Genomic DNA, 19,633 nt, shown 5'->3' with positions numbered 1-19,633 from the left:
ATTGCTGCTCTCCCTGCTCTTATCCATGCTAGACTGCACGGATGCGCAGGGAGTTCTCGCCCAGAACGGAACCATACCGCCAATCCAAACTGTATGCTAATTGTCAATCGTATTTGACGGTAGTGGTCCTGACAGAACTAAAATAATTGGTTCAGTAGATATTTAGCAAGATATTTATTTTATATTACAATCATTTAATTTCATTTAATCATTTCATTTATATTATTTTAAAGAACTGAATGTTTTTCATCTTTAGTTAGTGTGAAATATATGTCATTATTAGAAAACCAAATATTATATCAAAGTTCAAATATTAATCAATGAAACCCCTTATACTCACAAGGTCATAAATAATCCCCATTTTCATCAATGGAAACCCTTATACTCTGCCTTTATAACCGGGCCAAAGTTCAAATATTAAACAATGGAAACTTTTATACTCACAAGGTCATAAATATTCACCATTAACGGTCATAGGTCATTGCCAAACACCGGAGGATACAAGATCAAAGGTGACAATGTCAGTGAGAGGGTAAGGTCACCACTAGGGCAGGTCACCACTAGGGCAAGGGCAAAGGTCAACCCATCAATCAATTAGAGAGGCCATCAATCATTCTGACATAAGGTGATTCTTAATTATACTTTCGCTGAATTCAAGCGCTTCTCACTGGATCTCGTGATGAGAGCGATCAGAGTAAACGCATCGGCTCTAGTGAGCTCGCGCTGCGCTGCTGTTTGGACTTTGAGGCGAGCGGATAAATGGTTCGTGTGGCGCGCGGTTCAAATGAGTTTCGTTCCGCTTTTGGCGCATAAACATTATCGAGCATTTATCAAACTCTTGATATTGTTTAATTAGAAAAATTATAACGCGATAATCGTTATCGATATTGCAAAAACCTCCATGTATTAAATCTGAAATGTTTAATAATGTTACTTATCTAGATGGACAAGATGTCCAATCTACTGTAGAAACAATAGAAAAAGACAAAAAAAGTTCACAGCTCAAAGTCTGCAAAATCAAACATGGCCTAAATGTCTTCACGCTGCGGAAGATAAAATTCACTCTTCAGACCTTTTACAACAAGTGAACATCAGGAAAAAACATGAAGAGATATTAGAAAAGAGAATGACTGTCCCACATCGCTCTCAAGGCGCAGAGTGGTAGGATGAACCACGCCAACACTGAACTGCAAGAAGGTGAAGAGGATCTTCAGCGCTTGACTAGAGTCTGAGATCTCTGAAGACAAACAGGAAGCTCGGCTCCGAAGTGAAAGACAAAGGTGCGTGCGTCCGCTTCCGTGTTTATACAGATATTTGGACTGAAAAAAGCCACCGCAGCCGCAGGTTTTGAAGAGCTGATCATAAGTGACGGAGGCAAGGAGCTCAGAGTGATTAATGGACTTAAAGTTTGGAGAAACAACTAATTACATAGTAGTGTTATCTATATTTTGATACATATCGATACTGAAATATCTGACAATACTCAATATCTGTTCCAACACTCATTTTCTGCAGTACACTACAGCATTTATATAGCACTAGCTTAACTAGTGTTGACCTGATTGCCACTTGTGCGGATTGATATTAAGGTCTGTTTACTCTTTCTTATGGTAGAAAAGAAGCTCCTGAACTGAATGATATAAGAATTAGCAGGTGTTGTTGCGCTGAAATGAACCCAGATACGATTGAAATCAATGTTTAGGAAGAACTTTGACGCTCTAAAACTCATAATTAGATTCTGCGACTTTCAATAAAAGTCTCAATAACTTTTGCGGGGTCTCAATAACTCTCCCTCATGTCCTTCCAAATCAGTAAAACCCATTCATCTTTAGAACACAAATAAAGATATTTTTGATGAAATCTGAGAGCATTCTGACCCCACATAGTCTCCAATGTCATAACCACTTTCAGGGCCCAGAAAGATAGTACAGACATCATGTGAGCTCACCAACGCATGAGTTCTGAGCCGGCGTTCTGACGGAGAAGCCGGAAGCGCTGCACTGTGTTGAACAGCATCGGAGAAGTGAAGGGAAGAGAAGAAATTGTTGAAAAAAGTTATTTTTTGCGCACTAAAATTTTAAGGTTGAACCACTGTAGTAACATGGACTATTTTAACGATGTCTTTACTACCTTTCTGGGCCTTGAAACTGCAAATTACACTGCAGACTACAGTATGTGGGGTTAGAAAGCTCTCGGATTTCATCAAAAATACCTTCGTTTGTGTTCCAAAGACGAACGGGTTTTACGGGTTTGGAAAGACAGGAGGGTGAGTAATTAATTGAGTGAACTAACCCTTTAACACACACTGCATATAGAAATTCAGTGTTGTCATATTTCGAATACCTCAACTGTATTGAGGTCATTTATTTTATTTGTTCTTATTTTATTACTGACTGTTTACTTGTCTTTTTTGCAAATTCAGTTCAGTCTGAAGTCAAGATTCCTTGTGCTGTGTGTGAGCTATTGCAACAGAGTTACACAAACTCTGTAAACGTTGCTGGAATTACAGATAAAAATTCAGTCTTTATTTTTTCTGCTGTACGGAGTGATTTAATGCCAAGCTTTGTTGCAATGTCCCGTGAAGACAACCAATCGCTCTTACTCCAAAGATGAGAGACTTTTATAAACTGGGCTTTCACCACAGCAGAACTGCATTGAATGACAGTTCAAATTTTCACAGGTATTGCAACTGGTTCTCGTATAACTAGCAGTCAGTCCCAGTTTACAGCATTGTCTATCACCCTAAAAGGAACCAGACGATACGTATCCTGTTACTTTGTTGATGGCCCACGGCGCTGTCGCAGCGATGCGAAGGATGGCACAAACACCGTGGTTATCAATGTTAACTCAGGGTCATACGAAGACCAACAACTGAAGAAACGAGAGGGAGAACATGCCGAGGATGAGAGAGAGGATCCACGCCTCACGAACGCCTTAAAGGAAGCCAGATGTTACTAATGCTTCTTTTCCCAATACAATTTTCCAACCATCTTGCATAACACTTACCGAGAGAAGATATCACCCCACATATCATTTTCACAGGCTACCGTTTACAGCCGATTTTCAGAACCACAGATTAACTGGGGTACAGGAAGCAACACAGTAACAGTGACATAGCGACCCACTATACCGCACACCATCATAACCCACCACTGGATACAGAGACAGATTACACACCTGAAGGGTGAGCAGTCGCCTACTCTGCGCTGGTGAAATGCGCCAAGGGAAAGTATGAGGTAAACACTATAATTCAAGGAAACGACAACACATCAGAGGTCTAAATACATGATTTAAACAAGCCGCTACTAGCACACACCTGAGGCGCTAGTCAATGACGCAAGAGGGGAGGAAAAGACGTGACGTATCTCAGGGTACAGCCAACCAGCATTAAATAGCCCATCCTCCACCCTGATAGGTCACCGCATATGTCACTCACTTAACTAGTGCTGCGTTCCAGTCCAAAATTGTCATGCCCTTCACTCGCAAACTTCCCTCCGTCTCGTTCACTCGGATGTATGTCATTGCGAGTGCTCACTACTGGCGGAAACTGCAATGGGCTGAATTGGAACGTCCTAAGCCCTTGATCACTTGGAATCAGCTGTGGAGTTGATTTATTATTTACATTTTTTTTCCCTTTAAGAATTTGTTTAATGCAGCATCCAAATGTTTATAGGTGTGTTTGGGTTGTTTTAAATAAAAAATTTTTTATAATTACAGTTTTTCTCGATTGTTTACACACATTTTCTGGTACTTGAGACACAATGACCACAACATGTAACTCATTCACCAACCCCCTGAACCAATTCTGCTAAACTACAAGCACAATTCCTGCTTTACACTCAAACTGCAGTTCTAAAACACACCTTTTTCAAAACACTACACACAATTCTCTGCTTTTGGCACAATTTTCATGCAGAAAATCTCTTGTTTTCACAAGGAACACACTGCCATTCAAATATGCACACTGACTCATCACATGGGCAAACACCCGTCACACAGTTTTACAATTAGCAATCAGAGCTTTAGCATAAAAGAGCAACAGGTGAGCTCTTCAATGGAGCAATGAAGCCAACATTGGATTTTTTTTATTTATTACTGTAACTGTATACAATAAATTCTTCTGTTGTTTTGTATGTAGACCACTGTATATGTACAACTTTGTGTTGGTTGGGATGTACACTGTGTACATTGTTTTTGTGGGAAAAATAAAATATATTTGTTACCATGTATTTGTGTGTTCTGAGTATAAAAACAATATTCTCAAATATTTTACAACACACTTATATATGTACTGTCTGTAGTAAGTGTAACACTGAACAAAAAAAGGCCTAAGTCATTATGATGAATGGAGAAGAAGTGTTTTCCATTCATCATAGTGTTTTACATTGAGCACATCAGTGTTCAACTGGTTCTTATAAATGTCTATTCATATCATGGTTTGTGTGTGTCATTTGAAAACAAAATACCATTTTGAGAAGAAATAACATTGTTTTGAATGTAAAGTTTCATTTTGCAGGAGAATTGAGGGGTTTTGCCCATTGTGTGTGTGTTTTTGGATTTGTGTGTAGAGTTCTGAGAATATGAGGCATGCTTTCAGAAAATGTGTGTAAACAATCGAGAAAAACTGTAATATATCATAGAGTTGTCTGTTGTGGTGGTGATTAGATGAGATATGTGGTGACGTCACAATCGTACTGCATTGTGGGATATATTGGTGCCTGAAGTGTAGATTTGAAGCAGACTCGCTCCCTCGGTCAAAATCCCTCGAGGGAACGAGGGTCTGTCCATATAAACTTCACGAAGTGGAACGCACTTCAAAATGGCTGCAGGGATTCCCCCGAGGGGAAGTGCTTAGGGAAGTTCGCAAGTGCGTGTCTAAAAGTGGACTGGAACGCAGCATAGTTCTGTCACAGTGCACACCACTGACGTGTAGGCCTACGCGATCAACTACAAGTTGTTCTTCCACAACTGCTGCAGTGCCATTTACACTACTACAGCTCGGCTTTTCATTATCAACATGGTTTAAGTTACTCACTAACCCTAACGCTCTCACTCTCCTCCAATCCACGCCGTCCAAGCCTGACTTTTCCTCTGCTGGTTTCTGCTTCAACTCCACATCTTTGTGCACCGATGATTCCTCCGTCTCACCACTACTCTTCGCTTCTGCCAAAGTTTTCTTTTGAGGGCACAAGAGTCTTTTATGTCCGAACTAACGTTACCCACATTCAAAACATCGCAAACTCTCCGCACTTGCAAATATCAGATACGAACTATCGCCATCTTTCACTCTAAACGACACATCCAGAAATTTATCCGGAGAACTCAAAAACATGAACACTTGTCTCCTAAAAAACAGCACATGTTTAAGCGCAGGATTTTTACATCCACCGGTTTAACCTCGCTTACAACTTTTCTGAATCTGGCAAGTTCTCTCACAATGACCGCATTCTCAATGAACGGAGGGACGTTTGAAATGATCACTTTCGTAGCCGGAGCAAACAGCGGAGTGGTATTAGCGAAAATTTATTTTACCCACAAACCGTTCTCAATAACCTTGTTGACCAATGCTTCTGTTTTACAGTTTTTCTCGATTGTTTACACACATTTTCTGAAAGCATGCCTCATATTCTCAGAACTCTACACACAAATCCAAAAACACACACACAATGGGCAAAACCCCTCAATTCTCCTGCAAAATGAAACTTTACATTCAAAACAATGTTATTTCTTCTCAAAATGGTATTTTGTTTTCAAATGACACACACAAACCATGATATGAATAGACATTTATAAGAACCAGTTGAACACTGATGTGCTCAGTGTAAAACACTATGATGAATGGAAAACACTTCTTCTCCATTCATCATAATGACTTAGGCCTTTCTTTTGTTCAGTGTTACACTTACTACAGACAGTACATACATAAGTGTGTTGTAAAATATCTGAGAATATTGTTTTTATACTCAGAACACACAAATACACGGTAACGAATATATTTTATTTTTCCCACAAAAACATTGTACACAGTGTACATCCCAACCAACACAAAGTACATACAGTGGTCTACATACAAAACAACAGAAGAATTTACTGTATACAGTTACAGTAATAAAAAAAAAATCCAATGTTGGCATCCATTGCTCCATTGAAGAGCTCACCTGTTGCCCTTTTACTGTATGCTAAAGCTCTGATTGCTAATTGTAAAACTGTGTGACGGGTGTTTGCCCATGTGATGAGTCAGTGTGCATATTTGAATGGCAGTGTGTTCCTTGTGAAAACAAGAGATTTTCTGCATGAAAATTGTGCCAAAAGCAGAGAATTGTGTGTAGTGTTTTGAAAAAAGTGTGTTTTAGAACTGCAGTTTGAGTGTAAAGCAGGAATTGTGCTTGTAGTTTAGCAGAATTGGCTCAGGGGGTTGGTGAATGAGTTACATGTTGTGGTCATTGTGTCTCAAGTACCAGAAAATGTGTGTAAACAATCGAGAAAAACTGTAAGAAAAACAACTACGGCTTTATTCCTTCTCGAAGCCGAGATGATATTTGCATAGCCTAACTGCTCACCAACCGCTATCACAACATCTCCACCTGTAGCGCTGGCCTCTGGCACACGCCTGAACCCGTGGGGATTTCTTTAAGACTGCAAGGGAAGCTCGGCTTCCCCTATAATGTAAAAAAAAATGCATGGTCAAATATGTACTATTTTGTTAACATTTGACTAAAAATGCGTTAGAAAACGTTAATCTCAAAGACGAGTTCGTTCAGAATCAGTTACATACAGCAGGTCGGCTGACTCGATTTCCTTCTCATACATTCCCGTAGCGTCACAGTGCATTTCCCAGTTGAAGCAAGGGCCTGGACTCCGGGCTTCTGCGTGATGATTGGAGGGTCTGTCGAAAGGCTGCATCTCCTTTTGATTGACAGTGATTTCATACAATAATATTATTACTATATATTATTATATTATTATTAATAGGCTAATAATTAAAAAAATTGTTTAAAAAAATTAAAAATATATATTATTAGTAGTAGTATTATTATACTTTATTATATTATTATTTATACCTTTATTATATTATTACATTTAATACAATTATATTTAACTCTGCTGGCCATTGAGAGGACACTGGTCAAGTCACTGTGACCCTGTCGTACCAACTGGCGTCTTTTCCAGAGCATTTTCTTGAAAAGGAACATAGAATTTACGTATAAATAAATGGACAATTTTTATGATGTAGGCTGAAAATGAGCTTCCCGTCTTTGAAAGACCAGCAGCCGCCAGTGGCCTGAACCCACGGCGGAGGGATAATGGCGTCCTTCACCTGTGGACGACACACCTGACGCCAGGTGACCCGCGCACGCTAGGCCTACTTACTGGAACCCTAAATTAAACTTTACAAAGAGTAAATTAATAAAAAAAATCAAGAAATAGAAAAGAAAAAACACACAAAAGAAAATATAAAGAACAGCGCACGATAGAAACACACTCTCACACACACACCCTCCTCACTCCCAGCATGCACTCAGAGAGAGAGAGAGAGAGAGAGAGAGAGAGAGAGAGAGAGAGAGAGAGAGAGAGAGAGAGAGAGAGAGAGAGAGGGAGAGAGAGAGAGAGAGGGAGAGAGAGAGAGAGAGAGAGAGAGAGAGAGAGAGAGAGAGAGAGAGAGAGAGAGAGAGAGAGAGACTTGACTTTAAGATCTCTTTATTTACAAAAGTATTAAAGATATAACATTTTCAGTAAAAAAATTCTTCTTTTTTTTTTTTAATTTTTTTTTTTAACCAACTAGAAATGAGAGCATTTAAACCAAAATAACCACAGAGTCTCAAGACTTTTACGATCAAAACTCACTCATGCATAAATTTGGAGACAGCCATCAATGTCAACATCACAAATAACATTCTTTATGCCCCATTTACCTCTGAAAACATCCAAGTCATTAACCAACTTGTAATAGCTAAACTCTATATTTATACGGGATTTTATTAACCCCTGTAACACTGCAACCACATCAGTTAATCCACCATTATTCAATTTTTTCTTTCGTGACAACAAAATTGACATTTTTGCTTGCCCAAATAAAAAATTTAATAAAGCATGAACTTCTTTGTTTTTCCTACTGTACTTAGGCCCATAAATAAAAAACATAGGCATAAAAACTTCCCCCAGGGTCTGACACCACTCTTCTAATTTGTTAAATAATGGCTTTAATCTAAAACAGTCAAAAAACAGATGAAAAACTGTTTCCTGCATCCCACAGAACGGACAGCCCTCCCCTACCTGTGGGTCAAGGTGTGCTCTGTGTCTGTTTGTGGCTATTATCCCATGCACAATCCTCCACTGAAGGTCTCCAGACCTTTTCTCTATAGGAGTCTTGTACAGGGACCTCCAGCAGCCTTTAGGGGAAGCGCCTGGCCCAAAAACCTCCTGCCACTTGGACTCTCTTACACTCTCAAGCGAGTGCAGATGTGACACTTTCACACAAAGTACATAAAAAGCTTTTTTCCCTGTGTTGCTAAAAAGCTCCAGTTGGGGGGTCTTAAAAGAAAGCAGGCCTCCCTCAGCCTCTTGCCATTCTCCAGTGTCTGCTGAAAAAGCCAGTTCTGGGAAAGTAGAGGTTTCCTCCTCTCTACCAGACGACTCTAAAACCAGTCTATAGTCCTGGGGCAAAAACTCACGTATTTGAGTCAGCATTCTCTCCACCACTCGAACTGATCTGATGTCCAGCTTTTGAGCCAAAATTTCAGCAGATATCCACCCATTCTCAGAAATCAGAAGTCCAACTTTAGTAATGTTTGCAGTCCATAAAGCTCTTCTGAGGGAGACTGAATTAAAAATGTTCAAAGCCAGTGCCAGGTTCAAGAGCAGAGGTTCTTCCCTCATCCACAGGTCCAGCACACCATTTGGCTCCCGAGATATTTTTAAAAGTCTCCATGCTCTCAGTACCGACCTGTAGAAAGGTGTCAGTCCTGTTAAGTCCAGCTTGTCGATGTCCATGAGAAACAGGTGTCGGTCTAACCCCATGTTGCCGGCTCTCCTCAGAAGGGCACAGGCCACCTCGGCCCAACTCACATGCTCCCCGTAGAGTAGTCTCCGAGCCGCCTGGAGTCTGAAGGCTTGGATTCTGGAACTGATGTCGACCAGCCCCTGTCCTCCTTCCTGAATAGGCAGATACAGCACTGGCGCCCTCAGCCAGTGCTGTCCCGACCAGAAGAAGTCCACCAGGTTTTTCTGGATTCCTCTTACTAGCTCTTCTGGAGGCTCTAGAATCATCATCCTGTGCCATAACGATGAAGCCACCAGATTATTGCAGACCAGGACCCTCCCCCTGTAGGACAGCCGAGGCAGCAACCATTTCCAGTGAGACAACCGAACACACACTTTCTCCACTAGGCCCTCCCAGTTTTTCCTTTTAAATTCATCTACTCCTAAAAACACCCCAAGATATTTAAAGCCTGTTCTCCCCCACTGTAATCCACCAGGAAGTGATGGACTATTCAGACCAGGACCACACCAAAGAGCCTCACTTTTACCCCAGTTAACTTTAGACGAAGATGCCTTCCCGTAACATGCTAGAGCTCCTTTTAAAGAATCAACCTCACTCTGACAACTAATTAACACTGTAATGTCATCTGCATATGCAGAAAGTTTAGTAGGTTCTTTAAAAACCAGTGTACTAACATTCAAGCCCGTGAGCTGCTGTCTTAATCTACATAACAGAGGCTCAATAGCTATGCTGTATAGCTGACCCGAAAGAGGACACCCTTGCCGAATACCTCTGTGGATCTTCACCGGAGTACTGAGGCCACCAGCCATTTTAACCATACACGTAGCCTCAGTATACAACAGTTTAATCTTAGAGATAAAAACATCCCCAAATCCAAAAGCCTTTAACGTATTAAAAAGAAAATTGTGGTCTACTCTGTCAAAAGCTTTTTCCTGATCTAATGACAGAAACCCAATATTAATATTGTTTTGAAAAGCAAAATCAAGCATGTCCCGTACCAAATGTAAATTATCTGTGATGGATCGATCTTTTATACAGTAAGACTGGTCTTTGTGTATGATTTCAGACAATACAGTATTTAGCCTGTTTGCCAGACATTTAGAAAAGATTTTGTATTCTGAGCATAAAATTGCTACAGGCCTCCAGTTCTTTAATAACGTTAAATCTCCCTTTTTTGGGAGTAGTGTCAAAACAGCCCGCCGACAGCTTGTGGGAAGGATTCCTTCTGTAATGCAGTTTTGCAAAACCTCAAAGTAGTCATTTCCTAAAACAGTCCAAAAGTTCTTATAAAACTCTGCAGGTAATCCATCTAAGCCAGGTGCACGTCCTGAAGAGAGACCCATTACTGCAGCGGTGACCTCCTCAAAGGTGAGCTCAGTCTCTAACAAGTGTTTGTGCTCTGGAGTTAAAACAGGAAGGTCCTGAATCAGTTCATTTGTGCACTGTTCATCCGAGGTTTCAGCAGTAAATAAATCAGAATAAAAATCCACAGCGATTCTACGCATTGTGATTGGGTCAGAGGTTTCTTTTCCATTGTTTTCTTTTAAACAGTACATCTGCTTTTTCTGTCCAGCTTTTCTCTCCAAATTAAAAAAATAAGATGTAGGACCATCCATGTCCCTAGTTGTTAAAAAACAGCTCCTTACAAGGGCTCCTTTAACTTTTTCATTTAGAATGAAGCTCAGCTGGTTTTTCTTTTCTGTCCACAGTTCTTGTAAATCTGCAGTATCATTAACAGTCATTGTCTTTTCAATATCAATGATCTCCTTTTCTAGCAACTCTAGTGTCTTTTTTAAAACCAAAGAAGAATGGGTTGCATATTGCTGACAGAACCCTTTTATATGAACCTTACTGATTTCCCACCACTGAATTATATTTTCATATAAAAACTTTTTCATTTTTACAGGTTTCCCAAAAAACTCTAAAGTTATCACAGAAATGCTTATCATCCAGAAGTTTAATGTTAAAATGCCAGTAGTAACTTTTCTGAGCTCTATTCACCAACGAACACTCTATTGTAATGAGTTTGTGATCAGAAAAAGATGTAGGAGTGATAGCTGTATGTTTTACTCATATTATGTGATGTGTAGAACCTGTCCAATCGTGCCCCAGAAATTCTACCATTGCTAAAATGTACCCATGTATATTGTTGTGCTGCTAGATTGTGTTCCCTCCATACATCTGCTAGATTTAATTTTTTTTATCACATTTACTAAAACTGCAGCTGACTGTGCGTGAGGTTCTTCTCCATTCCTGTCTTTTGTGAAATCTAAAGTGCAGTTCCAATCTCCTCCTAAAATTATTAAATCCCCATCCTGCTGTTGGCTTAAAACTTTTTCCAATTTGGAAAAAAACTGCAACCTGTCAGATCCTAAATTAGGAGCATAAATGTTTATGAACACAAAAAAAAGGTTTCTAATTTCAGCCCTAATAAGTAATAATCTCCCTGGTTCTATCTCATTTTTAAATAAATGTTTTGCTTGAAGACTAGGGGAAAAAAGCACAGCCACTCCAGCACTAAGATTAGTCCCATGACTTAAAACCTTCTCTCCTTCCCACCACAAACCCCAGTCAACCTCATTTCTTTGGTCACTATGGGTCTCTTGCAAAAAAACAACACTAAGATCTTTCAAGCGTATGGTTTCTGAAAGTAACCAATTTTTCTTCCCATCCCTCATCCCATTTACATTTAGGGATCCCACCCGTAAGGTAGGAAGAGAGAGAGAAAGAGAAAAAAACAGAGAAAAGAGAAGTCAACAGCCATCATATTTATTTAGTTTTTCCCCTCGCTTTTCCTGCTTTCTTACCTAATCTTATTGCAGTTATATGTTTATTTAAACGAAACCTCTTTTGTTGTGTAAGCTCTTCATAGTTGCTCCTTTTTCTAGCCCATATTACCGAAGAAATAAACTTTTCCACGTCCGGGAAATAGTCACTTATTTCAACACCTGATTTTCCTTTTGTTTTGTCAAGAAAAGAGTTGATTTGTTCGACAGTATACATATCTTTTTCAACCTCTAACCACTGCTCATTCTCTCTCATTCCATCATTACTATACTGAGATAAAACCTCCATCTCATCAGTCATGTTTTCCATTTCACCTTCTACCTGTACTGTATCATTACTCTGACACACATCCTCAACATCACCTTGAGTCTCACTCTTATCAACATCAGACAATTCACACACTGATTTTTCAGGAACATAACTGCAGCCAGATTGTTCCTTACTTACAATATTTACATTATTTTCACTCACCTCCTGCTGTCCCTGCTCTTCCTCAGTAGTGACTGTATCATGCTCCTCTGCGTTCCGTGTTCCTGTGTTTTTTCCTGATTTATCAGTGTTGTTTGCGTCAGATGTGGACGCGCGCGGTTCGTCTCTGTGTGGACACGCGAAGCGCTTATGTCCCAGATCTCCACAATCAAAACAGCGTAGACTGTCGGTAGTAGCATAAACCATGAAAGAATTCCCACCTTGAATGACACGGAAGGAGACTTCCAAGGTTCGCTCCGGTGAATTTAAAAACATATACACCTGACGTCTAAATGAAAGGACGTGCTTTAAAGCGGTGTTTTTACACCCTAAGGGAATCAATCGGACGAGACCCGCGATCTTACCAAAACGTTGCAACTCTTTTATGATAACATACAAAAGGCGGCACATTTGAAATGGTAACTTTTGTTGCTGGAGCGGATAGCGGGGTTACCGGGACATATGTTTCCTTCACCCATATACCGCTGACAGTCAACTGATTGACTAACGCCTCAGACTTTAAAAACACAACAACTGCTTTATTCATTCGAGAGGCCGAGACGACATTCTCAAAGTCCACCTGCTCTCCTATCACCAGCAGCAAATCCTCCACTGTCACTCCGGGCTCTGGCACACACCTGCACCCGTTCCGCAGTGACAGTGTTGGCGTTCCTGGCGTGAGAACAGACGCCTAGCTGGCGTCTCAAAAACGCACACACACTGAAGAAAAGAACTTTCTCTACTCTGTGTTAAAAAAAAAAAACGAGGGGAAAAAGAACCGTAAAAAGGAAAAAAAAGGAAAACCAAATTTTCCACAAATGCTCTCAGCAACCACTCAGCTCCCACGCACACTCCCAACATGCACTCCGATAGAGAGAGAGAGAGAGAGAGAGAGAGAGAGAGAGAGAGAGAGAGAGAGAGAGAGAGAGAGAGAGAGAGAGAGAGAGAGAGAGAGAGAGAGAGAGAGACACATATATACTGATGGTCACATACAGGGCGCTCGCGCATTAATCTTCATCAGTCGTTAATGTGCTCCTCTCAGTAATTAAGACACAGATATAAGTGTGGAAATAATTATGAATGTGAGATACTGACTTTGTATTTAGAGGATTGATACAAATACAGAAAACAAATATTTTAGTTACTAATTTATTACTTAGGCCATATATCTTGAAAATGAAAGATACAGTTTAATTTAATCAGAGAAAGCCGATTGACAAAGAGTATTGACATAGACACATCAGAAACACATTAAATAAAAGGCAAATTTACTTAAATTAAAAGTTACTATAATATTTAGAATGTTCAGTGATTGTTAATAAAAGATAAACATAAACATCTGTCAATTTCAGGCCTATTAAATAAAGATTTTTTTTTTTTTTTTTTTTACTGTATGCTGAATGACTATAAATACAAATTTCATCCCCAGAAATGTAAAAAAATAATAAATATATCCAACAAATAGAGGCATCAGTATCAGTGTTGGTCATACTGGCCTTTAGTACTGGAGTTCAGCAAACATGTAAAAGATCTGTCTTAATGTCTTTAGCTGCAATCATTTGGAGATTCACATGAAATTGCAGTATTTAATGTTGGGTGTGATTAATCTCAGTGTGTGGTTCATTCATTAATCTGTTTAATCGGTCGACAGCAATAGTTTCTGCATATTTGATATGGTCAAAATATTATGTCATCACAACGAGTCTTAGCAGGCCAGCTCAGACTAAACTGGTCCTGTCGGGTTGAGATGTTGAACACTGAGATTCTGCCTGCAGACCAGCACACACACGAGAGGGTCTGACATCAGTCTCACACTCACCAAGAAATCAGGAATAAGCCAAATATGAAGAGGCAGAGGAAAATATGGAGCAAAGACTAAGAAGAGACTGAGTAAAACATTGGGCAGTAAAAGCACCAGCACAGTGAATATGAACACAACCCAAATATGACGATCTGGTTTTCTGGATGTGTGAGAGTGACGATCAGTAGAACACAGAGCACAACTAGATATTATCCATGTGATCACTGATATGATGAACACTGAAAGAGCAAAGAAATTATAATTAAACAAGAAAATATAACCGATAATGATACAGAGAAACACCAGTATGTAGAAAGCGATGAAACCGTGTGAGGAGAAAACTGAAGCAGTGTACAGTGGATATTTCACTGAGAGAATTCCCTCTAGCGCCACCAGCTGGTTCAGGACGAGACCACAGAGTCTTGATGAGAACCATAAAGATACAGAAACACGAAATGTCCAATCTCCATTCCTGTAAAACTCATTTAAGACCAGTAGTAACAGTATATAGGGACTGAAGAAAATCTCAACACAGTCAGTGAGGAGGAGGAGGAGGATGAAGGCTGAAATACGCAGTCCATTCTTTCTGTGATGAATTAGATCTCTGGCAGACCAAACAAGAGCTGGTAGACCTGCACACACACCGATGATGATGAAGATGGACCATCTGACATTTATCTGTTGCAGGACCAGATCATATGTATTCCATTCATATGTATAATTTTCCATATTCCAGTCTGTCTTTGATCTGTTTGTGATATCCAGCTGAAAATATGTAATTAAATAAATGAAAAAGTGAAAAATTAGTGTCTGCTGAATAAATGCTGAGCAACTTTCAGAAGTCACAAAGCTCATTCCAGCTGAACATACAACTGAGAATATTCAGACTTACATTACATGAAATATACAAAGTTTTATCCTTTATTGTGTACAAATACTGCACATACATGTTCCCAGATAAATGTGAGTGTATGTTCAGACACACACACACACACACACACACACACACACACACACACACACGGAATGAGTTACATCAGATTTCTAGTTCCCAGCATGCTTTGCTTCTGACTGTTAAAGGAGAGCAAATGTTAAAATGAAGTGTTATTTAATGTTAAAAGGATAATAGGATCTGTTAGTGACAGTGTTTAATGCTCTATTATTTTGGAGTTTCTGGTGTGTGTGTGTTTTTGGGGTCATTGTGCTGAAGAGTAAAGCCTGTGGTTCGGTTGACGATTGGCCGAACATTATTAAGACTATAATTACTATATTGTAAAAGTAATGTCTGTGCACTCTTCAACACAGTGATAGTCTCTTGGCTAAATACTTTAGTACATGCAGGTGTGCTTGTGCCTTTGAAAATATGAAACATTTATAATGTAAATAATGAAAATATATTATAAATATATTACATTATATATTTCTCTACATATGTGTGTGTTTATGTTGCATGACTAAATATATCTGCAATATATTACACATGCAGTACCTTATCTGATCACATATACATCTATATATAATGAAGTGTATTACTGAATATAAAATTACATACATTATGATATATTAGTAAATATATTGTCACATTTTTAGATATATAAAAAGCAGCAAATATATATATATATTTTTTTTTTATGTACTGTTAAACCATTTCATATATGGTCATTCATATATAGGGAATTATATATTTTCATAAGGGTAGTCTGTATCACATCATGTCAGTTCATCTTTAATAACTAAAAGTGAAGTAAAATAAACAACCATGTCTTACCTAGATATATTCAGGAGATTTCTGCAGCGCTCATGGCATGAGAAAGTTTGCAGTCTTGCTGGATTTCTTCTCTCGTTCTGACTGTGTTTTTGCTCTTTCTTCTTTTTTCTATTGCTGGTTTCTGGTTTATCTGCTGGTTTCCGCTTTATCTGCTGGTTTGATTTCAGATCTCACATCTGAGCTCTGACTGTGGTTTCAGTAAGAAACACGGATAATATCTACCTAAACCATTTTTACTTAAATGTTTAAAAGGTTTAAGTGAAATTATATAGCACCTCTGTAAATGTAGTGTATAAAAATGAAGTCTTTCCCCATGATTTTCCGTCATTCATTAAGTTTTTTTTATTAAGTTTTATTATCATACTGGGAATTTGTCCTTAGTTAGTGCACACACACATTAGGAGCAGTGAGTAGTGACATTTCCTACCATTCTTGAAAATGGAACCTGCGACCTTTGTGTTACAAGTCTGACTCTCTAACCATTAGGCCCCCAATAGAGAAAAGATCATATTAATATAATAGACACAGACGTGTAGTGGAAATAACATAAATTGACATACCTTTGACGTTTAAATTGATGTAAAAAAGGCCTATCACTGAAACCACAGTCAGAATTTGTGAGCTGAGAACTGCAACCACACAGAGTTCAAAACCACCAGAAACCAGTGGAAGAGCAACACATTCTCACTCTAAAGACGTCAAAAACAAAAAAGTGCTTTGCACATCACTATTGTAGTTCAATAGGCAATTCATAACTAATTTACAATTCAGTCAGGGCCACTTTCGTCAAATGTATATTTATTATAACTAGAAAAAAAGGTTAGTTGAGACAAACTAAGTTGGCTTGAGAAATCCGGACCAGAGAGTTTGAAGAAGTTTAAAGTAGTTTAAAGTTTGATAGATAGATTAGTTAGAAAGAAAGAAAAAGATTAGTTAGAAAGAAAAAGAAAGATTAGTTAGAAAGATAGATAAATAATAGATAAATAATAGATAGATAGATAGATAGATAAATAATAGATAGATAGATAAATAGATAGGTAGATAGATAGATAGATGAGTTTCAATGAAAGAAAGATTAGTTAGAAAGAAAGAGATTAGTTAGAAAGAAAGGAAGATTGGTTAGAAAGAAAGATAAGAAAGAGAGGAAGATTAGTTGTCCCCTCAGATTTCTCTCTTTGCCTCATCCCTAATCTGTTATTGTTTGGATCGTTTGTTTGTGTATGACCCTTGCCTGGATTTGGATTACGATTGTGGATAACCCTTTAAATAAACTGCATTATGGGCGCTGCTCTGTGGCGACCTGCTGTGTGTTTCACTTGCGGCGTTTGATTTGTTTGTTTGTTGAGTACGTTTCGTTTTTTTTATATTTCTTTCTTTTTAAACTTGACTGCTGACGTGGTGTATAATTCGAAACAATGGAGTTTTATGGATTGTTGGACTCATCTGGATTTTAAGTATCAATTTATTCAATGCACTAAATGCCGAAAACGCCGCAGGCGGTGTTGTTCGGTACAGCCGTAAATATGTGGAGATCACATCTTATCATCACATACCAAGTTATCTGCAATCTTCACAAGACAAGATTACTCAAACCAAAAGGAAACGGAGACGAGGAAAGAAAGGTGGGATTCGCCAGTGACTAAAAAGAATGGGAAATAAATTACCCTTGCCCACAACCTTATTAATGAATGCCCAGTCCCTGAGGGGTAAAATTAATGAATTAACAGCAAATCTACACTACTTGCATGAATACAGAAATGCATGTATGCTGGCAATCACAGAAACATGGCTGAATGAGAGCAGAGCACCAGAGGTGGGACAAAGTCATTGTTATGCAAGTCACAAGTAAGTCTCAAGTCTTTGCCCTCGAGTCCCGAGTCAAGTCGAGTCAAAGATGAGGCAAGTCCCGAGTCGAGTCAAAAGTCAAAGCCAACAAGTCTCAAGTCGAGTCCAAAGTCCTACCATTTTAGTTTCGAGTCATTTCAAGTCCTCTTACCACAGAAATAAAATTTATACAAATCATGTACGTCTGTAAGATTTGTATTTATTTAAACCTCTTTTTATACTTTGATTTATAATCAAATACAGTAAAAAACAGAAAATTTAATTTTCACAAAAAATGCTTGTATTTCAACAGCATATTGCACTAGAACAATGCACAGCATGCAGCTTCAGTCCTGTATTGTATTAACCCCTTCCCAGTCACCCCCAATTTTGGCAAGTGCTGCATACATGAAATGCCCAAAATAAAAAGGTTACTGCTCATAAGTAATTCTGAATAGAAACATAACACACATACATTTAGAAAGCCAACACTTGAGAGTTTATAGTTCAAGACTCAAAATTAACCAGACTGTTATTAATATTGAGATATATAAGCTCAAACATATTTTGAACTAAAATAATCTGGGATCACCAGTGATCCCTGACTGGTAACCTCATATTGCAAAACAGTTTAACTTTCAAATAGACATGGGTCGTTTTAGCCTAAACCTTTTTAAACATGTCATCAATAAAATCCTCACTCCTCAAAATTATCACTTCTGAAAAACTGGACCAACCTGATAATATAATTGGAATGCGTGTTGCAGTGCGTATGCGGTGCAAGACCAGCACGCGCAATAGTGCTTTCACATATGCTGCGTTTGCAGTGCGTGATCCGCGGCTGTACCACAAATACATACTCACTATTTGTATTTCAAATCCAGAAGTTATTAGCATCTTTTATTTAATAAAAAAAAATTGTCAGCATTGCGATTCTCTTTGTACACACGTATGCACGTTTAATAGACGTATTCACGTTTAAATACAATTTAAACAACGTATTATTTAATGCATTACTCTTATATAATTATATATTAAGTTGCTCAAACAAGTGGTAAAATATTTAACCATGTACTTATATTAAAATCGCATAGCCTACATTTTAAATTAAAACTTAAAATTGACAAAAACAGCAGACTCATACTCTTTCTTTTGCATAATTTAAATCTTTATACAATAAATCTCGCATGTCACAAAGAACTTGTTTTTCCACCTCCACGAATGAGACGAGTGTTATGTTGCCTTGTTGAAATATGTATTTTCCCTTGATTTAGGCTACCCCGGTCTTATGTCTCAGCATTGCGATTCTCTTTGTACACATATACACTCTTTAATAGACGTATGCACGTTTAAACACAATTTAAACAACGTAGGCCTATTATTCAATGCATTACTTCTACTTATATTAAGTTCCTAAAGCAATTGGTCAAATATTTAACCATGTAGCCTATGCTACTAATATAAAAAAACAGCCGACTCTCATGCCTTTTATTTTATATTTAAATTAATACAATAAATCTTGCATGTCACAAGGAACATGTTTTTCCACCTCCACGAATGAGACGAGATTTGTTCATTATGTCGCCTTGTTGAGGTAAATTGTAGTTTTCCTTGCTTTACCCTGGTCTTAAAGTGAAAATAGTATGTAATTAAATACATTTATGGTGAGATTACTACATTTTATTTAATTAATCGCATTTATGGTGAAATTACTAAATTTTTTGGTCAATCTGCGTTCATGTTGACCACGAAACCTGCGCTGTCACTTTAATTCAGCGCGTGCAGCACATGTACAGCACAGCAGAAATAGCATAGACAGAGAAATAGACTCGGTGCGGAAACGATCGCGGCACTGCTGTATACGCACCGCACCTGGAACGGATCGACGGACTGCAACCGCGTGCAGTGTGAAAGCTCTAACCTGTTAACATGGGTACGGAAAAAAATACGCACCCGCTGGCGCATACGCACTGCAAACGGAGTA

The sequence above is a fragment of the Rutilus rutilus genome (genome assembly GCF_951802725.1).
Source record: "Rutilus rutilus genome assembly, chromosome: 14".
Taxonomy (NCBI): Eukaryota; Metazoa; Chordata; class Actinopteri; order Cypriniformes; family Leuciscidae; genus Rutilus; species Rutilus rutilus.
This window is presented reverse-complemented; position numbering follows the sequence as displayed.